Source organism: Molothrus aeneus, chromosome 15 (assembly GCF_037042795.1).
Source record: "Molothrus aeneus isolate 106 chromosome 15, BPBGC_Maene_1.0, whole genome shotgun sequence".
NCBI lineage: Eukaryota > Metazoa > Chordata > Aves > Passeriformes > Icteridae > Molothrus > Molothrus aeneus.
In genome coordinates, this window is record NC_089660.1 from 15,509,861 (window position 1) to 15,532,369 (window position 22,509).

The window sequence follows — 22,509 nt, forward strand, 5'->3', positions numbered from 1 at the left end:
AGGGAGGGAGGGAGGGAGGGAGGGGTGCTCTGGGTGGCCGTGTGCCGGGCTGATGCACTGCCTGGCCTGGGGGCCTGGGGCTGCCTGGGCTCTGTGCCCGGCTGTCACCCTCTCCCAGCCCGGGAGGTGGCTCTGGCAGGCACAGCAGCCCCTCAGAGCCCAGGGAAGCTCTCAGGTGCTGCCAGAGCCAGTGCAGTGCCTGGGGGCCCAGTGTGGGCCAGGGCTCCACATCTTGGCATCCCCTGCACCTGGCCATGGAGCTGGGAGCCGGGTCCAGGACTGCCTCCAGCAGCTGGGGCTCCTACCCAGCCACCTCGGAGCCATTGAGTCCCCAGGGCACGCTCCAGGCAGCACAATGCCGTGTCCTTGGGCACCTCTGAAAGCAGAGGGGACATTGATGGGGGTCAGGTGACCATTGTGTAAGAACCTGCACCTGTGAGATAAGAACATAAATGGCAGTGCTGTGAGAACTTGCCTGTGCCTGGAGTGGGGGCAGCAGTGGGGTGTCCCCATGGCAGTGAGGGTACAGTGGTGCCCTGCATGTGACTGACTGAAAACTGCTCAGCAAAACTCTTTTTTCAGTAGACTCGTGGGATGAGGCAAACAGTGCACGCTGTCCCTGGAAAAATGGGACTCCTCCTTGTTCTCCTTGGGAAGAAATCTTCTAAAACTGGAAACAGCCAGGAAATGCTGCACAGCAGCCCTTGGGAAGTGAGGTTTCTCCCTGCAGCCATATCCTCTCCCACTGGCCTGTGCCCACAGCATCTCCCACCGTTCAGGCAGGGCTGGGTGTGCCAGTGCCTCACTGCCAGCCCCACTGGACCGACAGCCCAGCGCCAGGATGGGGTCCCAAGAGCAGCAGCATCACTTCAGAAACACACCAAGCACATTTCATCCTCTGCTCTGTAGAGTTTGGGGCCAGGACCTTTCAGGATTTAAACATCTGCCCTCCCAAAAAACCAAATAGCAAAATAGGAGACAGCCTCCACAAGCTTCCCCAGCGCTACTGGGCTGACTTTAGCAATTCCCGGAGCCCGGGTCACTGTGCTGCCTCACGAGCTATACCATGGACCTACAGCACCGTATGCTGGCCTAGCTTGGCATCTACACAGCAGATCCTGCCGTGCTCGCTGTGCTGAGCCGAGCCGAGCCGAGCAGAGCAGAGCCGGGCAGCGCCTGCTCGGGGCCCGGGGGGGCTGCAGGAGGTGGCGATGTCCCCACACTCCCCGCGGGGGACAGTCGGTGATGGGTGGGGACACCGCTGGCCGGAGCTGAAGCAGCAGCGCCCGTGTGCCCAGTGCCAGAGGAGCAGTCCCGGGGTGCCCATCCCGGTGTGAGCCCAGGGGATGGAGTTCACTGGGGTCTGGGCAGCTCCCTGTGTCCTCCCGGTGTCCTCCTGGTGTCCTCCCTGAGGTGTCCCAGCCTCATCCAGCAGCATCCCAGGATGCCCATCCCGGTGTGAGCCCAGGGGATGGAGCTCACTGGGGTCTGAGCAGCTCCCTGTGTCCTCCCGGTGTCCTCCCTGAGTCCTCCCTGAGGTGTCCCAGCCCCATCCAGCAGCATCCCAGGATGCCCATCCCAGTGTGAGCCCAGGGGATGGAGCTCACTGGGGTAGGGGCAGCTCCCTGAGTCCTCCCTGTGTCCTCCCTGAGCTGCTCCAGCCCCATCCAGCAGCATCCCAGGATGCCCATCCCGGTGTGGGCAGAGGGGATGGAGCTCACTGGGGTATGGGCAGCTCCCTGAGTCCTCCCTGAGCTGCCCCAGCCCCTCTTGCCCTCTGTGCTCTGTCCCTTGGGCAGTGTGGCACCAAAGCCCTCCTGTGGGATTTATCTGCTCCAGTTTCACCAGCCCTGGGGGAACTGGTGCCCTCCCTTGGGACCCCACAGGGCCCCTGTGCAGACTGGCAGCTGCCCCACTGCAGCCCAGGTGAGGCCAGCTCTGGATCCTGCCCCTCCAGCAGCTCAGAGCTGCCAGACTTGGCACGGCTCAGCCCTGATCCTCCCTCAGATGGGAGCGACAGAGTGACCTTGAGCAACTCTGGCAGTAACCACATTAGCATTGAGCTGGGGAGGAGCAGGCTGTTTCCCGAAAGTCTAATCCCTGGGACTCCCTGCCATGAGAGACTGGAGCCAAGGATACAGAAATGAAGATTTAATACAACTGCCAAGAACCAACTGCATCCCTGAGGAAAACAGGCACAGAGCTCTACGTGCCTGGTGCCTCCATCTCCTGGTTCTCACCACAGGTGCCCTTTGGGCTGTGACCAGTGGACACTAAAGCTTGGATTGCAGTGCAGAGGGACAGAGTTTAGGGTGCACCTGGGAGTGAGTTAAGGTTGGACCTGGTGATATCAGAAGGCTGTTCCAGCCTTAATGATTCCATGGTTCTGTGCTTGTCTCCAGGCCAGTGAGGCATCCCTGAGCACAAGCTGTCTATGCCCAATTTTGGTGCTTTGTGAGCCATGGGGGACAGCTCAAAACCACACATTGCTCTGGAGTAACCCTGGTGGCAGACCCTGAGAGTTTGGGACACTGTGAGTGACACTTGGCCTGTTCATGACTGAGTCCTGCCATGGCCATTAGAGATGGATGGTTCCTCATGGAGGAGAGAGCTCTGAAGTGCAGCATGGCCCAACCCAAAAACTACTGGGAGAAATCTGTCCTCACATAATCACAGGATGGTTTGGGTTCCAAGGGACCTTAGAGCTCACCTGGCTCCATCCCCTGCCATGGGCAGAGGCACCACCCACTGGGCCAGGCTGCTCAGAACCCCATCCCACCTGGCCCTGGACACTCAGCCATGCATCACCTTAGGTCTCTCCTTATGGGAATGAATCACAGGGACTCCATTTCATTCATGGTGGAAAAAACCCCTTCTTTATTCACATTACTCCTTTTTACACAATTTTACACACCTGTGTGTGACTCCAATTCATTAATAGCTTTCTTGCCAATTCCTTATTGGTTAGTAACAAGCTGTTATTCTGTATTCATTGGTCACACAAACCCCCAGGGTGTACTTGCAGGAAAAGTTGTTTGTGAGAGATAGTTTTCATTTTTCTATCTAAACCAGTGTAAAAACAGTTTATAGAGGTGCTGGTTGTTTTTCACCCAGGAATAGATTGTTATGCTAATGAACTGCTCACACCAGGATTGCTTTCACATTTTTGCAAAGGGCTAGCCTGACAAGGCCAGCCACTGATTTTAGGAGAGCAGCCTTGATTTTATGAAGCCTTTCTTAACGATTTTTCTACCCTACTGCAACATCTCCTGACCCCAAAACCTGTAGAGGCAGAGCTGGAGTGAGCAATGACCCATCCAGGCATTGCAGGAGCAGCAGGAGCTCAGCACATGCCCCAGCTGCCCTTGCTGTGGTCAGTAGCATATATAGCAGTAGCAATAATACACATATATATATATATATATATATATATAAGTAGCATATTTAGTTAGTAGCAATAATACTAACCCATCCCACCACCCTGGCTGAGCCTCTCCTCCCTGTGGGATGTGCCCAGGAGTGGGATCACATGGAATGCCCAGCAAGCAGAGAGGTGACCCTGCAGTGTCACAGCACCCACTGTGCCCCTGTCACCTCCAGACTGGTTTGCCCACTACACTGGGGCCCCAGTGGAGATCCTGGGGGGAAAAGGAGAGAGCCTCTGTCCCCATGGCCCAAGGATGCAAGAAACCAAACAAAATGCAAGAGGTCAGCAAACACAAGGCAGCAATTAGCACAGGCAGTGGGGAGGAGAGGGGGAGACAATGCAATTTATGGAGCTCAGGGGAGGGAATTCTCTATGGGCACCGATCATGCACTATAAATACCTTCAAGGTAATGACAGCAATGGAGTGAATTATTCACCATCTCTGATGATGGGAGGGCAAGAGGCAGTGACCTGGATCTGAGGAAGGGAAGTCTGGGTGGGAGGAAGCCTGGGCAGCAGGAACAGCCTGGTGTGGGGTGTGCTCCCAGGGGCAGCCCTGCTTTCTGTGCAGAGTCCATCTCTAACAGGTCCTCGGCTGAGTCCACGTCAGTCCCGGTGCTGGAGGGGCCAAGGCCAGGTCATGGGGGAGTTCCCAGCCTTCCTGCCCCTCCTGGCACAGAGGCAGTCAGTCAAGTTTCCTGCATCTGCTGCCTCTGGCCCGGGGCTGTGGCTGGGCAGGAAAACACCTCCCTTTGCCTGGGAGAGCCACCCACGTCCAACTGGCCCCACACAGGTCAGTTTGGCATCTGTGACACCCATCAAGCTGGGCAAATCAGCAGGAAGGAGAGAGAAGAATCTAAGGCTTTGAGTTGGATAGAAGAACAAGGGAAAATTTCCTCCAGCAAGATCTCAGCATCACAGACTGGCTGAGGGTGGCAGGGAACTCGGAGGTCACCTGGCCAGCCCCTGCTCAGGAAGGACCACCCAGAGCCAGTTACCCAGTTCCACATCCAAACAGCTTTGAAACACCTCTGAGGATGGAGATTCCACAACTCCCTGTGCCACCTGTGCCAGTGCTTGGTCACCCTCGAAGGGAAAAATGTTTCCTGATGCTCAGAGGGATCTTCCTGTGTTTCCATTTGTTCCCATCTCTTCTTGTTCTGTCACTGGGCACCAGTGAGAAGAGCCTGGCCCCATCTTCTCTGCACCTTCCCTTTAGGTTTCTATACACATGGATGAGGTCTCCCTGGAGCCTAAAAGATGGAGATTTCCTGTGCCCAGCCAAGAAGCCTCCTGCCTGCTGCTGGGGTTGTTTCCCTGTATGTGTGTGTGTGTGCTAAAAAGAATTAACCATGTTGAGGGTATGGAGAGGCCCAGTAAGGTGCTGTGCTTCCACTGATTCTCTTGGAAAGGTTCAGTCCTGCTCCTGCTCCCTGGTGCTTCACAGCAAGCCCAGTGGAGAGCTGTAACAGCATTCCCAATGCCTGCTCTTTGTTCTCTCTGCTGCTGGATCACAGCTGATGGCACAAGGAAAACAGCAGAGGAGAGGTGGGTGTAGCTCCCCTCTGTCCTGGTGACCTGTGGAGGCAGCAGTGCCTCCTGCATGCTCTGGCAGCCTGGAAATGTGAAATGCTCACTTATGGAGGACACTTGTGGGGCATCTGCTAGGAGACCCAGACTGATTTCTGGAGCTTTTTCCATCTCTCTGCAGATGGGTCTGTCCTTATCTGAGTCTCCCCTGGGGAGCTCTTCAAGTGCTTTATCATAGCAGCAGGCCTGGAAAATAGCCAAGGGTTCCTCAGAGGTGTTTTGGAGCTCAGGCTGGCACTGGGGTACCCATCATCAGCCACCCACCAGCCTTCCTCCTGCAGGGGCAGAGGCTGGAAGGCAGAAACCAGGGAGAAGGGTGGGTCAGCTTGGGTGGTTCCTGCAGCCTCTCCAGGAGAAAGAAAGCAGCGCTCTGATCTCCTGCTCAACATACAGAGTCACGTCACCAGCCAGGACCCTGGATGTGCTGTCTGAGCTATGTCAGTCTCATGCATTTCTCATCCATTACAGCCATGTGGAGAAGGTGGCATGGGCTGAAATGGCTCCTGGAGCAGAGAGTCTAAAGGACATTTGCTGGCTCTAAAACCCACAGAAACCACAGGAGATCCTGCTCCCTCTTAGCTGGACAGGTGGCCAGAGGCAGGGTGGTCAGGCCCAGCGTTGGGGGAGAATAGAGAAAGGAAAATCCACATTGGAAGAACATCACAGCTTTGACAGCCCTGTGCCAGCTGCCAGGTTTGTGTCTCCCAGAGAGAAGGATTGTTAAATTCAGCTCCTGGACACTGCAGTGGCACAGAGCTGTGTGACAAGAGCAAGAAAACAATGATCCCTCAGACCCCGTTTGGTTCTGCCTGGCACTGGCAGAGACACAGTATCTGTCCCAGGCACTGATTCTGTATGCAGAGGACAAGGACATGGGTCTGCTCCAGCGTGGGACACGCAGCTTTACGAGCCAGAGAAAAAGAAAGAGGAAGAGCAAAGGAAACTGCCTCCTAAATGTGAAATAAGTGGAGCCTGGCTCCAGACCCTCAAGACAAAGCCATAAATCTGCCCAGCCCTGCTGCGAAAGCATGAGACACCCTGCAACAGCCACATGGCGTCACAGTGTCCTTGATCTCTGTTTGCTCTTCCATCCCTCCCTTTCATCCCGCCAGCCCCGGGGCACGTTCCGGGTGACTCCGGCTCCGCTGCCAGGCTCTGTCCGTGCCGCTGCTGCTTTGTGGCAGTGCCGGGCTGCAGGACAGGTCTGGCGGCAGGACAGGGCTGGCCCCGCAGGAGCGAAGGACAGGGCTGGCCCTGCAGGACCGAAGGACAGGGCAGGCTCTGCAGGAGCGAAGGACAGGGCTGGCCCTGCAGGACCGAAGGACAGGGCTGGCCCCGCAGGAGCGAAGGACAGGGCTGGCCCTGCAGGACCGAAGGACAGGGCTGGCCCTGCAGGACCGAAGGACAGGGCTGGCTCTGCAGGAGCAGGAGCAGCAGGACAGGGCTGGCCCTGCAGGAGCAGCAGGACAGGGCTGGCCCCGCAGGAGCGAAGGACAGGGCTGGCTCTGCAGGAGCGAAGGACAGGGCTGGCCCTGCAGGACCGAAGGACAGGGCTGGCCCCGCAGGAGCGAAGGACAGGGCTGGCCCCGCAGGAGCGAAGGACAGGGCTGGCTCTGCAGGAGCAGGAGCAGCAGGACAGGGCTGGCCCCGCAGGAGCAGCAGGACCGGCCGAGCCGGGGTGCAGCCCCGAGGATGCTGCCCCGGGCGGTGCCACGGGGCGGGCAGTGGGTGACACATGACTGTGGTGGCCGTGCCCCCAGGGCGGCTGTGGGTCACAGGACCCATCGGGACAGCTCCTGAGCCTCCTCTGCTTGCCGGCTGGAATGTTCCTGGTGAGCTGGGATGAAAGGAGGGATTCTGGCAGTCCCAGGAAGGGGGAGCCGAGTGACGCCTCTTCCCGAGGCACGGCTGACACTGAGACATCCCGAGAGCCACGGGCTGGCCCGGCTCCCCGGCTGCTTTAAAGGCAACTCTGTTTGGAAGCCTCAGACCCCCTCTCCCACGTGAACGAGCAAGAAGAAGCTCTCAAAGGCCACCCAAACCACATCCAGGCGAGCCCATTTCCCGCCCGTCCCTATTTGACCATGTCCTGGCCATCGTCTGGAAGTGAGGGGACAAAGCACAGAGGGCACAAAGCCATCGCCTGGCTCTCCCCCAGCCTGGCTCCGAGAGCACAGGCAGAATCAGCACAGAAGCCACAAGTCTGTGCCACATTTGTCTCCTTTCTGTCCCTGGGCTTGCTGCACAAGGAGCAGGGGGAAGAGAAATGTGTTCAGGCTGCAGCTAATGCCAGAGCCTAAGAAAAGGATCAATTCACCCCCAGACAATTTGCATTCCAAGGGAGCAGCTCCCCTCTTGGTTTACTCCTCCCCACGACTGAGCACATGCACAGCCCCTCTTTCCCACATCCCATCACCATCCCAGAGCAGACAAAATCCTGAGCCTGCCCACTGCTCCCACGCAGCTGATTGAAATCCCTGGCACTGCCACCCGGTGCCCGCTCACCCCTGGCATCAGAGAGCCAGGATGGTGAGGATGGTGCCAGGGAGGGGCACCCAGCACATCGGCAGTGCTGCCTGTGCACAGCTCAGCTCTCCGTGTCTCCAAAGGCTTCTCTCCCAAGCGCGCCTCACTAATTAGTAAACGGAGCCTAAACCTTTTGGTCTCCATCGATCTTATCTTTAAACCCTGCAGACAACAATTCCTCAATCGATACCTCATTTAATTGCTGCCACCAGGCTGACAGCTGGGCTCCTGGCTGAGCAAGCCTGGCTGTCACATGGCAGGCTGCCAGTGCCACCTTCTAATCCCAAACTGATTTATCCTCTTCCAGCTCCCCTGCTCTCCCTACTCCCCCACTTCTGACCCTATTCCTGCCCCTCCCTTCCTGTGCAGGGGTAGGAAAAGCCCGGCTGCCTGCATCTCCCCCAGGAGCACATCCCACCCCCGTGGTGATTCCCCCCAGGCATGGCTGTGACCAAACTCGTGTTGATGAACCTTTGGGCAGGAACAAGCAGCCCCCACACCTTGCTGAGACCCAGTTCAGCCCATTCCCAGGTGGGCACCACCACAGGGGGACACCTGGATGTCACTGTGGTGTCTCCCAGCCAGCCCACACGGGGGGACAGGCAGACAGGCAGCTCTGCCCTGCCCATCCCCATCCCAGACCTCTGTGCACCCTCAGCCAGGACCCAGCGTGTGCTGGCGATGATCTGGTGCCTGGCTGCTGCCCCAGGAGCTGGATGTTTATGGATGTTCTTGGTCTCCTGAAGAGCAGCAGATAACAGAGGCAGCTGTGCTGTTTTGGGAGGAGCTGCCTTTGGAGTCAGGCACTGACTTCCCAGCTCTGCCCTCTCTGCTTGGGGCTGGGGGAGCCATGGCAGGGTGTCCTGGACTGCCAAGCAAATTGTATCCTATTTGCCATCTGTGTGGCAGTTGTCTGCTGTTCTGTGGGCAGTTCTCCTTATCTCTTCCACACCCATTCCTCCCTCTGTGGACACATCTGCTGATAACAGCTACTGAATGTCCCTGCATGGCTGATAAGAACTACAGCATCCCATTGGGAGATGTGAGCCCAGAGGGAGGAGCCAAGCATTCCTACCCGGATAGAATCTGGAGATTCTGGAACACCAGCACGGCTTCTGCACTGGATTCCCCAGAGGAACAGCAGCTGCCTCTTCCCCTGGATCTTCAGAGGAAGAATACGTCCTTCTCTACAGGATCCCTGCTCCAGCAGAACCAGTCCTGGCACTCCAGGAGGGCTGAGCCACAATTCTAATGGTTCTGCTGCCAGCACCCTGACCCACGGGGTGTCAGGCTGGGTTCTGACTCTGGCAGTGTTGTTTTAGTTTACCGCATTATTTATTTTATATTTTTATTTTCTTCCCTATTAAAGAACTGTTATTCCTGCTCCCATATTTTCGCCTGAGAGCCTCCCTTAATTTTAAATTTATAAAAATTCAGAGGGACAGGGTTTGCATTTTCCATTTCAGGGGAGGGTCCTGCCTTCCTTAGCAGACTCCTGGCTTTCCAAACCAAGACCCAAGGGGATCAGGCTCCTGTGATGGGGCAATGGTTATGGGTGTTCTGTGTTTGCTCTGGCTCAGTTTTTAATCTTGCTTCCATCGTGAGTTTGGTTTTTTTTTCCTGCAGTTTAATGATAATCATAGGTGTGACACACGTTTCTGTCAGTGGCAGAATTGGGAAGTGATTGCTGTAACCTGATCTTAGATCAGTTCTGTGTTTGTCATCTGTAGCTCTTGATGGCCTCTCTTGGTGGGAATGCTGATTGCTCCGTCCTTGTAGCCTCAGGAAACACCGGTGTGTTATTTTGGAAGGAAATAGCACTTGAACATAATAAATGAACACATCACCAGCAATACCACCCAAATGGAGCCTCAGGATTGGGATTGTGCCCCACAGCACAAACCTGTGGGTGTCTTCTTCCACCAGTGACACTTGGAGTGTCACCTGTCCTTGCAGCTTTGAGTTGCTCCACTCCATGGTAACCCAGAATTCTCCAAGAGGAGGTTCAGATATGTAAAATAAATCACCACCTCTACTATTGGCCTTAGCTGGAATCCTGATTTGGAGCCAAGGAGAGGGACAAGGCCTTCACTGTGCAGGTGCTGAGGGAACCCTGGGCCTGGGTCTCACTAGAGTCCAGCAGGAATGTGGAAATCTTCTCCAAGGAACCATTCAAGGTCTTCACAGAGCAGCAATGAGGAACTAATGCATGAGGAAAGGCAGGGGAACATGCCAGCAGCCTCCTGGGGGCAAACACAGCTCTGGGGAGCATGGATGCACTGCGGGAACACTGGGCTAGCTCAGAACACCCTCGGCTGCTGCAAGGCACTGGTGTCTCCTCCAGCCATGGCAGGATGAACCACATCTCACACACCTCCTCTTCCAGTTTGCTCTTCTCCTGCAACAGCCACACCAAGGCAGGATGTGACCCTGGGCAGAAACCAAAATCTGCTCTTGGTGCAGGCTGCTGAGAATGGAGGACAGAGCAGGGGTGAGGCTGGAGGTAAAGGCACCTGAATCTCAGATTTCCTGGCCAGAAACCAATTGCAGAGCCTTTCACCCTGGAGAGAACCTAGCCCATACCTCCATGGTGTTACCACAGGGCTCACACAGCATCTGTGCAAGCAAGGCTGGGCCATGCTAGGGTGCCACCTCAGCAGTCAGTCTGTCCTGCTCTCATCTCCCAGGCCACAGCTTCCCAGCGAGCCAGGGAGGGAGGGGAATGCTCAGCAGCTCCAGGAGCGAAGGCCAGGGAAGCTTGCATGGAATTCATGTACTGTCAGCAATGAGAAGTGTCCACCAACAGCTTGGCGCTCTCCTGTGCAGGACTAAGAGCTGGATTCAACAATCCTTGTGCAGGGCCAGCAGCTGAGCTTGGTGATCCTTGTGGGTCCCTTCCAGCTCAGCATGTTCCACAGTTCTGTGCCCCTGTCACCTCTGCTGCTCGTCCATAGCCTGTTTCATTCGGGGCTGCTCTCTGCTGCCCTGTGAGCCAGGCTGGAGCAAAGGGGCCCAGCTAGGCAGTGCTGGTGGGAGAGGAGAGCCCCGTGGGCAGGGCAGGGGTGGCTCCCTGTGCCAGCCATGGCGCTGGAGTGCAGGAATGCTGATCCTGCAGTGCTCCTTGGCCGTGGTGCCAGGGGGTGCATGGTGACACATGGCACTGGGAGCTCTGCAGTTGGCCCCGAGAGTGCCCCAGATGGTTTGATGCCAGGGTGTTTGCACACAGCTCTGCCATTTAATGGGGAGAGAAGGCAGAGCTGATCCCAGCTGAAGCCACACACCAAAATGCTGACAGACTGTTTGTCGAGACACAAACATTGGCAAATGGCCCCGCTTGCCATGTACTGAGAGGGAGGCAGCCCGAGAGCAGGGATGTCTCTGGCAGGGACTGGGAGCCCTCAAAGTGCAGCTCAGAGTGTGCTTCTGGGAAAATGGAAGCCACTTTTGGGGAGATTTGAAGCACCCTTCTCCAAATGGGCAGAACTGGGATGACAGCTTCTAGGTGAGGCTGGGGGTGATGGGGACAACGAGGGATGATTGTTGTGCAGCACAGTTTGGGGGATGCAGCATCTCTTTGGTCCTCTGGCTGGTGTTCAGGGGTGTTTACCCAGAGAAAGCCACGCCATCAGCACTTGGGATGTGTTGGTGTCCAATCCCAGCAGGGTGCTGCTGGGGCTGCCTGTGATCCCTGCATTTTGGTAGGGCTGTGCCTCCCCCACCAACACCTGCCATTAGCTCTTCCTCTCTGGATCCCATCCTCCAAGGAAGGAGGGGGTGGGAGCTGTGGGGAAGGGGGCACTGAGAACATGAGCCAGGGCTGGGCAGCCTGCAGCAGACCAGGAGCCAGCGCTGTGCCCAGGGGGTGGCACAGGTCTGCTCACCTCAGGGACAGGCTGGCACCTGCCCACACCAGTGCCAGGAATTTGCTGAGAAGGAAAGAGCTGCCTTCAAACAGCACCTCCCAGGCTCTAGCACAGCCCCTGGGGAGCCTGGGCTTGGATCCTGGGAAAGCCAGGCCCCCTCACCTGAGTGTCAGCCCAGAAAGTGCCACTCTCAGGCCACTGGGTGGCAAGGGGTGGTTGAAGGCAATGAGCTGGAAGGCTTCACAGCTTCCCACTGAAGCAGGGAAAACAGGAGCTGCTCCTGTGCTGATCCAGCCGTTCCACTTTGCCAGCAGGAGCCTTCTGTCTCTCAGATGATCCCCCTGATTGGAAGCAACTTTGGAACCTGAGTGCTAACCCAGCTGGGTCTCAGTTCAAGGTGATCAACTTCTCTGGACAAAGCCCCTGTGTTTCCAGCAGCTCTGCCCTGCCAAATGCTGAGCACTGCCCAGGGCAGCAGGGAGAGGGGCTCCCAGAGAAAGGAGAACATGGCCCATGTGGATGGGGGCACGGGAGGGTAATGAGGGGGGAAGGAGCTGCCAGCTGGGAAGAATTACAAACAAAACAAGGTTTTGTCATCTACCAGGACACCAGAATGATGTTAAGAGTCCATAGTTTTAAATTACCAATAATACCAAAAAACCACAAAATCTGGGGTGAAGATTCAATAAACTATGGAAGGACTCCTGTGTTTTGGTGACAGATAGGGGTCCATCCCTCAACCAGCCTCCACTGCAGTCCTGCCCAGCTCCAGGCTGAAACCTCCCCAGACTGTGGTGCCTATTAAAAATAGGTTAGAAACTGTTGTAAAATAGCTGATAATTGTTAAGCATGTACTGTTAGTTTGGTTATGGTAAAAGGGGATAAAAGGGGAGTTATATGAAATTGCACCTCAGTAAAGTGCACCACACCCCAAGTGAAATGTGCCAGCCTGGACAGAACTGTAATGGCCAATCAAGTGCCTTAAACCTTCATGCAAATGAAGGATCCCAACAGAAACCAATCCAAAGGGACAGAAAACAGGATAAAAAGGGGCTTCTGACCCAGTGAATCCGTGCTGCTCCACCTGGACCATCGGGGCCATCGCTGCTGAGCAGCCCCAGCTGCAGCATCCTCGAGGGAACGCTCCTGCTTGGCCTGGGCCCCCTTGCTTTAGGCCTTTCCTTTTTATTATAATAAATGCTGAAATCACTTTTAGTACTGGGAGTCTGGTCCTGTTTTTAACACCACCCACTGTCCCCCAACCAGTAACATCACCAAGGACTGCTTGGGGAGCCCAGTGGGATGTAAAGGCCTGGCAGAGCCTGCTGAGCTGCCTGCTTGGAGCAGCCATCCCCATATCTGCTTTGTCAGTGCAGCCCAGGACTTTAAACTTGATGTTTGCACCTGCATGGGGTGCTCAGGCAGGCAATGCCAAAGGAAGCAGAGCAGCACGGTCAGTCTGTCCTGTTTCCTTCTGCTCTCTCCTGGGGCCTCCTTCATGCTGCCAGCATCACAATATTTGATGTTTTAAAAATCCTAAATAGCATGATAGGAAGGGTGGTCACCTGAAAAGCAAAGAAAGGTGTGAGTTACTGTGAAAAACACTGAAAGGACTTGCACAGAGGTGGAGAAATGCCTGCTGTGGTACTGAGGGGCAGCTACTCTGCAAAATCACAGCATGTGTCAGCCAGGGACACCCCATTCCCTATCCAGGCTCTGGCACAGTTTTCCACTTAACTTGTACCAGGGAAATATCCTGAAATTTGTCTCCCATATCAACTCTGACTGTTTTTCTCCCTGGCTTTCATGAGTTCCTTGCCCTATCAAAAGAGAGGAGACAAAAGGGGCTGAGTGAGTATTTCTCAGCCCAACCCAATGCCCCAGGCAGGGCAGTGGGCACTGCCCAGCTCCCAGTGCACCACCCTCGCCCTCAGTGCCCCCTGCCCTCCCTCTGCCAGGTGCCCCCTCAGCCTCCCCTCCTGCACATCTCAGCTGCTGCCCAAGAGCCTCCACGGCCCCGGGAAGGGGCTGCTAACAGAAATACCTCACTTCAGAGGGATCTCCCTGACCTGGAACCCTCTGGATTACCTTCCCTCTCCAGATTCCCACCATCCTGCTGATGCTCAGCTCTCCCTCCTCCTGCCCCTGACCCTTCTGTCCCCACTGCAGAGGTTTCCCTGGGAGGCGTGGGCCTTTCTCTCTCACTGCAGCCTTTTGTGTGCTCTCCCCACCACCCTCCCCTCATCCAGAGGTTCTCCTGCCGATGTGCAGAGTGGGGCTCAGTGCTGGCACCGCGGCATCCCGTGGGATCCCGTCTCCTAGCAACGCCGGGAGGATGCTGAGAGCACGTCTGGTCCATGGCCCGTGGAGGCTCCGTGCACAGGGCAGAGGGCAGCTGCTACCTGCAGGGAATGCAGCTCCCTGCACACACCCCCTCCTTCTCCTCCGACCCTGGGAAGTGCCTGAGGCGCAGGAGCTTGAGCACTGTCCTAGGTCACCTCACCCTGCGACCCCAGCCCTGCTCCCCAGCCCATCACAGAGCTCCCCAGAGCCCCTCCCCGCAGCAGCGACCGGCAAAACTCCCACCCACCACCCCTCCTGTCTTCTTCCAGCGCTCAGACTTCCACAAGGTGCTCAGACTGCCCCATCCTGTCTTCTTCTGCCTCTCCTCCGCCACCAACAGGACCCTCAAGGTGCTCAGACTGCCCCAAAAGCGCCACGGGGGTTTAGCTTGTGTGAGTTACGGTGAAAAAACATTAAAAGGACTCATACAGAGGTGGAGAAATGCCTACTGTGGCACTGAGGGGCAGCTACTCTGCAAAATCACAACATGTGTCAGACAGGGACACCCCATTTCCCCTATCCAGGCTCTGGTACAGTTTTCCACTTAACTTGCACTGAAGAAATATCCTGAAATTTGTCTCCTATATAAAATCTGACTGTTTTTCTCCCTGGCTTTCAGACCCCTCATGAGTTCCTTGCCCTATCAAAAGAGAGGAGACAAAAAGGGCTGAGTGACTATTTCTCAGCCCATAGAAGTGGGGTTCCCCTCCGGGAGGGGGAGCACCCCTGTTCTCACCCACAGAATCGGGGTTCTCTCCCTGTTCTCACCCCACAGAATCGGGGTTCTCTCTCCTGTTCTCACCCCACACAAGCGGGGTTCTCCCCCTGTTCTCACCCCACAGAATCGGGATTCTCCCCCTGTTCTCACCCCACACAAGCGGGGTTCTCCCGCTGTTCTCACCCCACAGAATCGGGGTTCTCTCCCTGTTCTCACCCCACAGAATCGGGGTTCTCTCTCCTGTTCCCAGCCCACAGAATCGGGGTTCTCCCGCTGTTCTCACCCCACACAAGCGGGGTTCTCCCGCTGTTCTCACCCCACACAAGCGGGGTTCTCTCTCCTGTTCTCACCCCACAGAATCGGGGTTCTCCCGCTGTTCTCACCCCACACAAGCGGGGTTCTCTCTCTGTTCTCACCCCACACGAGCGGGGTTCTCCCCCTGTTCTCACCCCACACAAGCGGGGTTCTCTCTCTGTTCTCACCCCACAGAATCGGGGTTCTCCCGCTGTTCTCACCCCACACAAGCGGGGTTCTCCCCCTGTTCTCACCCCACAGAATCGGGGTTCTCTCTCTGTTCTCACCCCACAGAATCGGGGTTCTCCCGCTGTTCTCACCCCACACAAGCGGGGTTCTCTCTCTGTTCTCACCCCACACAAGCGGGGTTCTCTCTCCTGTTCTCACCCCACAGAATCGGGGTTCTCCCGCTGTTCTCACCCCACACGAGCGGGGTTCTCTCTCCTCCGGGAGGGCCCTGTCCGTGCGCGGCGCGGCCGCCAGGGGGCAGCAGGGGCCGGCCGTGCCCTCTGTCGCCCCCCCGCGGGCGCGGCGGGCGCTGCAGCGCGGCGGGCCCGGTGCCGGCGCCGCTCCCGGTCCCGGTTCGGTGCCGGTTCGGTCCCGGTTCGGTGCCGCTCCCCCCATGGCCGCGTCCCGGGGGCCTCGTCCCCGCACCCGCCCGGGGAGCCGGGCACGGCGAGCAGGTACGGGGTGAGGGAGGGAGAGAGGGAGTGAGCGTGTGCCTCCCGGCTGGAGCAGCATCTCCGCCTCGGCGGGAGCGGCGGGGTCGGGAGGGCGGTTCAGCTCCCGGTTTCCGTGCCGGGGGGATGGATGGATGGATAGATGGAGGTGCTGCCGGGGTTATGGCACACTAGTGGCGGAGAGCTAGCCGGGCTGTGTTGTCCCTCATGCCGGAGGGATGGGGATGCCCGTGGGGTTGTGTTATCCCCGTGCTGGAGCGACTGAGGCGCCTCCAAGCTGCGTTATCCTCATGCCGGCGGCATAGAGGTGCCCCTGGATTGTGTTATCTCTGGAGGGATGGGGGTGCCCTGGGCTGTGTTATCCCCGTGCTCGAGGCATGGGGATGTCCCCGGGATGTGTTATCCCGCTGCCGGAGGGATCGGGGTGTCCCTGGGCTGTGTTATCCCTGGGCTGGAGAGATCGAGGTGTCCCTGGGCTGTGTTATCCCTGGGTTGGAGAGATCGGGGTGTCCCCGGGCTGTGTTATCCCTGGGTTGGAGAGATCGGGGTGTCCCGGGCTGTGTTATCCCCGTGCTCGAGGCATGGGGATGTCCCTGGGATGTGTTATCCCTGGGTTGGAGGGATCGGGGTGTCCCTGGGCTGTGTTATCGCTGGGTTGGAGGAATAGGGGTGTCCCTGGGCTGTGTTATCGCTGGGTTGGAGGAATAGGGGTGTCCCTGGGCTGTGTTATCCCTGGGTTGGAGGAATAGGGGTGTCCCTGGGCTGTGTTATCCCTGGGTTGGAGGAATAGGGGTGTCCCTGGGCTGTGTTATCCCTGGGTTGGAGAGATCGGGGTGTCCCTGGGCTGTGTTATCCCCGTGCTCGAGGCATGGGGATGTCCCTGGGATGTGTTATCCCTGGGTTGGAGGGATCGGGGTGTCCCTAGGATGTGTTATCCCTGGGTTGGAGGGACCGGGGTGTCTCCGGGCTGTGTTATCCCCGTGTTCCAGGAATGGGGGTGTCCCCGGGCTGTGTCCCCCCCGTGCCACAGGGTTATGGGTGCCCCCCCGTGCTATCCCTGTGTTATTCTCTGTCCAGGGGCCATGGAGGTGCCCCCGGGGATGGAGAGAAGGGGCTGCTCCCGGGGCTGTGCTGTCCTCGGAGGGATGGGGGTGTCCCCGGGCTGTGCCAGAGAGAGGAGGGTGCTCCTGGGGCTGTGTTGTCCCACGTGCCGAAACAATGGCGTGCCCCCAGGCTGTGTTATCCTTACACCCTGTACCAAAGGGAAGGAGGTGCCCCGGAGCTGTGTTACCCCCGGGCAGGAGCGATGGGAGTGCTCAGCCCATGCAGGAGGAATGGGGGTGTTCCTGGGGCTCTCTGTTACCCCCCTGCAGGAAGGATGTGGGTGCTCAGCCCGGGCAAAAGGGATGGGGGTGCTCTTGGGGCTGTGTTACCCTCATGCTGGAGGGATGGGGGTGCTCCTGCATTCCAAGTCCTCCCTGCAGAGCCAGGTGGAAAGTGCTGTCCAGGGACCCATCCTTACACTGACATTTTCAGTGCAAGTAACTTGCAAAGAGTATTTCATTCTGGAAAAGTAGAAATGCAAATGAAATATTTCAGCTGATGTGAAATACACTGGTTCCAGTTAATCATAAAAAAAAATTAAAAAAAGGAAATGGTGAGATTTTAGAGTACCCTGTGTACTGTGTGTTACCCTCATGCTGGAGTGATGGGGTGCTCCTGGGGCTGTGTTATCCCCATGCTGGAGGAATGGGGGTGCTCCTGCATCCCAAATCCTCCCTGCAGAGCCAGGTGGAAAATGCTGTCCAGGGACCAATCACTGAATTGACATTTTCAGTGCAAGTCACTTGCAAAGAGTATTTCTTTCTGGAAAAGTAGAAATGCAAATGAAATATTTCAGCTGATGTGAACTACATTGGCTCCAGTTAACCATAAAAATAAGTTTAAAAAGATAAATTAAGAAAAAACAAAAAGAAATGCTGAGTTTTTAGAGTACCCTGTGTACTGTGTGTTACCCCCGTGCAGTAGGGGTGGTGCAGGAGGGATGGGGGTGCTCCTGCATCCCAAGTCCTTCCTAAAGTGCTGTCCAGGGACCCATCCCTAAATTGACATTTTTAGTGCAAGTCACTTACAAAGAGTATTTCTTTCTGGAAAAGTCGAAATGCAAATGAAATATTTCAGTTGATGCAAATTACATTGGTTTCAGTTAACCGTAAAAAATAAATTAAAAAAAAAAAAAAAGGAAATTGTGAGTTTTTAGAGTATCCTGTGTACTGTGAGTTACCCCCGTGCAGGAGGGATGAGGGTGCTCCTGGGCTGTGTTACCCCAGTACAGGAGGGATGGGGGTGCTCCTGGGCTCTGTTACCCCAGTACAGGAGGGATGGGGGTGCCCCTGGGCTGTGTTACCTCAGTACAGGAGGGATGGGGGTGCTCCTGGGGCTGGGTTACCCCAGTACAGGAGGGATGGGGGTGCCCCTGGGCTGGGTTACCTCAGTACAGGAGGGATGGGGGTGCTCCTGGGGCTGGGTTACCCCAGTACAGGAGGGATGGAGGTGCTCCTGGGGCTGGGTTACCCCAGTACAGGAGGGATGGGGGTGCCCCTGGGGCTCTGTTACCCCAGTACAGGAGGGATGGGGATGCTCCTCAGGCAGTGCCATGCCCTGGACCAGCAGCAGGGTGCAGGACAGTCTGCTCAAGGCACTCCATGCCCCCTCTCTTTGAGCCCAGCAGTGCCTGAGGCTCACCCCAGGGAACAGCATCCTCTCACAGGTGCTGCTGGGAGAAGTGACAGGAGCTGAGCTGAAGGAGGCTGCTCTTCCCTGAGAGCCTCCAGGATGGAGCACTGCAGGATTAAGTTTGTGCTCAAGTGGTCTCACGCTATCTCAAAGCTGCAATTCCTCTCAGGCTGCTCAGGGAAGGGGTTTTGGAGGATTTGAGGCCTGACAGAGAGTTTGCTGCAAGGATATTTCTGCACTCAGGTTCCTGGCCAGCTGCTTCCTTGTCCAGTGTGTCTCCAGCTTTCTGTGTGAGGGAGCAGGCTCAGCTTTCAGAGACACCCTTCAACCAGGGGTGTGTAAAACATGAGCCAGGGGAGGGAGCAGCATCCCTGTTGTGGGATTCCCTTGTTCAGATGTGTGTTTGCTGTAGTGCCCTGGGGTAGAGGGAAGGCTGAGAAGCAGAAACAGAAAGCTGTGATGTGGACAGCCCCACTGAAGCTGCCTTGCAGGCCATCTTGGTCTGAGGAACAGCAATTAGGGAAGGTGTCAGGCCTTTCTGGGCAGTAAAATCAGCAGAGTCTTGGCAGGTTTGCAGGCATGGGCTGCTGTGTCTGTGGGATGGGAAGCTCTTGCTGTGAGGAGCAGCCTTCTGGTGCCATGGGGTGTCCTCAGCCTCAAGCCCACTGTGGGTATTTTGGATCAGAGTGGAGCTGATCTGCTGCCACCTTTGCAGATTTACCTCGGGGGAGATAGAGGGCAGGCTGGGAATTACAATGTTTGATCAATGAGGTTGCTTTTCTGAAATATCTTTTTTAATGAAAGGGAAAATGTTGGTCACATCAGAATTAAGTTCTTCTCTGTGGCTTTGAGGTGATTCCTCAGTTGAAATGCCTTTGCACGGGATGAAAGACAATCTGAGTTAAAAATTCATTGTCCCACAGGAAAGGCTTTTGCTTCTTTCTTCCTGGAGCAGCTGGCAGCGGTGTGGCAGGAAAAGGGTTACTGATGAAGTGTGAGGGAGGTTCTGGGATGTTTCCTGGGCTGGCTGAGGTGGTGAGTGGCTGTGAACAGCCAGGCTGTGCCCCTGCAGGGAGCTCAGAGCCAGCTGTGCCTGCACCCTGCTGCTGAAAAACTGAGCTTCACTGCTGGGAGCCCAAAGGCATCAACCCTGACCCCAAAAATGGGACCCAGGCAGCCCTGGCCTGGAGGTTTTGGTCTCTTCCTGTGTTTTGTGTCACCCCTGGGCTTCATCCAGCCCCAGCTCTCCCTGTCCCACACTGCTCCTCCTGGGGAAGGGCTGTGACCCTGCCCCAGCACAGGGCAAGGCAGATCATCCTCCTGCCTCCCTGCTGCCTCAACCTGCTCTGCCTGATCCCTCCTCCTACCCCAAAAGCCTTTTCCTCTCTGAAAGCCGCTGTAGCAGCCCTAGCAGAGACCAGAGGAACCTTTCTTCACCTCTCAGCTCTGTTCCAGGCTGGTGTGCAGACCCTCCCAGCTCAGAGTGAGGGGCTGAGCTCCTCAACTCCAAAAGGTCATTGTGGGGGACAGATTTAAAGGGGTCTGACATGGGGATCCCGGCAAAATGATCTCTCTGGCTTGTCTCAGGGTGGGCTCAGCCATCAGGTTAGTCCAGAAACACTCACCTGAGCTGAGGGGGATGCTGGGGTCACTCCTCACCTCAAGGCTGCTTTTGGCAAGTCTGAGTTTACACACCTGGCAGGGAGACCTCCATCTGGAGAGGAGAGGCTTAAAGCTTTCTGGAAAGGGACCTGGATGGTTTCCTAGTGCCTCCTTTGAGGGCAGGAACAAGGAGCAGGGCTTTGAATGGTGTCCTGAGACCTGATCTCTGAGTTTCCGTTCCAGCACAGGGTCCTAAGCCAAGAAAACTGCCTGTCCTGCCAAGGCTGGGTAGGAAACTGGCCCAGGAGCAGCGATGTGGTGTTAACTCCTCTCTGCAAGGAGCACTGGGGCTCCTTTGATGAGCCCCCATCTGCACTTTGTTATTTCCTTCCAAAACACCCATCCTGCCTGGCCTAGCTGCAGCCTGAGGCTGTGGAGCTTGTGAAGGTGCTAATACAGGCTCAGTGATGAATTTATTCACTCCTTAACCTTGTCCTTTCTGAGCTGGGCTCTGCTGGGGCTGTCAGCCTGGCTGGGGGAAGGTGCTGGGGCCAGGGAGTGCAGCAGAGGAGGGTGGGCTGGAGCCAGGGGAGGGATGGCCTTGGAGCAGGGAGCATTAAACATGTTTGGCATGTCAGTGGTCTGGCACGTGGGGAATCTCCTTCTGTTTTTTCTTTTTGGTGATCATTTCTTGCAGAACCCTGTGTTTAGCCAATGGGATAGAAGGGATCAGCTGCTGGTTTGGGCACACATCCCACAGGCTCCTGGGGGTGGGACACTGCTCTGGGCAGGACAGACAGACTGACTGACTGGCAGCAGCAAGTCTAGAAGTCATCTCAGAGACACTGAGAGCTGCTCTGCTTTGCTTGGGACTGCACATTCCAGCTGTTTGCCTGGGCACACCACACATCTGCACTGGCTGTCTCCATCAGGGGAGATGTGCGTGGCCAAGCTGCCTGCTCTGCATTTGCTGCTCCTGCTGCAGTGACCAGATGTCCTGCTCTTTGGGGATGTTGTCCTACTTTCAAGTAGGTTATTCTATTTTTGCCTGGCCCTGTCCTTTTTGTGACTTTGCCTTCCTACGTGTCCCGTGCCAGGCTTTCCCCTGGCAGTGGCAGAAGCTGTGCAGGTCGTGGTCCCAAGCAGCACAAGCCATTTCTCTCTGCTGTGTTTCCTTGCACAGCCTCCAGCCTTGCACACAGGGCATGAGCTCAGGCACCCAGGCTCCCTGAAGATCATCAGGTGCTCAGGGGGAAGGGTCTGGGTGCCTGGCAGTCATGGGAAGGTGTTTGTTCTTGTTTTTACATCATATCTTCAAGCACCAGCACTCCCAGGATCTGGAAGGGAGGTTTGGGCAGAGAAGGAGAGGACTGAGCTCTCTCTCAGGAAATGGCAATGGAGCCTTGTCCTGCAGCTGCAAAGAGGCAGGTTTAAGTCTGGGAACTGCCAACTCCCAAGCCTTTCTTGGAAAAACACCTTGGGCTGCCAGTCCCTGCTAGCCCTGATCTCTGTCTCTGCCTCCTCCCAACCTCTTCTTCACTCACCCTTCGACTTCAGTTCGAAAACTGCAGCTTCTTGTTCAAGCCAGCCATGAGACACTGAGGTCAGTGTGTCAGAGGCCTCTCAGCTGGCCCAGGGGGACTCCAGGTGTCCTGGCATGGCTGGGGGCTGTGGAAAAGGGCAGGGGAGCTGGAGAGCCCTGTTGGACAGGCTGGGCTGTAGCAGGGCTGGCAGGGAGCACACAGGATGGAAGCTGAAGGCTGATGAGGTTTGGACCAGTGCTGCAGTTTATTTCTGGCCTGCTTAGCAATCTCAGGCAGGCAGTGTGGGTTAAGGCATCTCCTGTCCTGGATTGACAGTACAGATCCAATTAGCCATGAAAGCCTCTAATTATTTGTCCTGAATTGCTCTGGTGGTAACCAAGGCTCTGCTATCTCCTCCTTTTGTCTGTGTCCCAGCTGGAAATGCCCCAGTGTCCCTGCATCTAGAGCAGCAAGTGTGATGTGCAAGCAGAGTCAGCACAATCTAATCAAGGGAGACAGGCCCTGTGAGTTAATGAGGGGATGGACCCGCTTGGTTGGCTTTGGAGAGTTCTGAGCCCATCCTGAGAGACAAAGGGCTGAGTGTGGCCAGGATAAGGCTCACAGGATGAGCTGCTGTGAGAGAGGGGCTGCAGGACACAGGGAGGGAAGGGGTGGCTTGGCAGCAGAGTCCCTTGTGTCTCATAGGAGAGAAACACCTCCTGTAGGAGGAAAGGCTGAGAGAATTGGGATTGCTCAGCCTGGAGAAGGGAAGGTTTCGGTGTGACCTTGCTGTGGCCTCTCAGTACCTGCAGTGGCTGCCAGAGAGCTGGAGAGGGACTTTGGGCAAGGGCCTGCAGTGACAGGACAGGGGGAAAGGCTTCAAACTGATAGAGTAGGTTTAGATTAGATATTAGGAAGAAATTCTCTCCTGTGAGGGTGGGGAGGCCCTGGCACAGGCTGTCCAGAGAAGCTGTGGCTGCCCCATCCCTGGAAGTGTTCAAGGCCAGGTTGGAAGGGGCTTGGAGCACCCTGGGATAGTGGAAGATTTCCCTGCCCATGGAATGGACCCTTAAGGTCCATTCCAACCCAAACCCTTCTGTGGTTCCTCGATTCTGGCTCTGCAGCTTGGCCAGCTGAGGTTGGCAGCTGGAAGCAGTGGCTGCAGGGAGCCACAGACGTGATGGGAGGTGACCCAGGCAAGGCCTGA

The 22,509-nt window shown here is 56.4% G+C and overlaps 1 protein-coding gene across 1 annotated transcript in view; it reads left to right on the plus strand.

The window, feature by feature from the left end:
- Positions 1-15,334: 15,334 nt before the first annotated feature.
- PSD2 (pleckstrin and Sec7 domain containing 2) overlaps positions 15,335-22,509 on the plus strand; it is a 79,884-nt gene continuing 72,709 nt past the window's right edge. The window contains exon 1 of the mRNA XM_066559987.1: positions 15,335-15,444. The gene's annotated coding sequence lies outside the window, so the exon portion shown is untranslated. The remainder of the gene's footprint in view (positions 15,445-22,509) is intronic.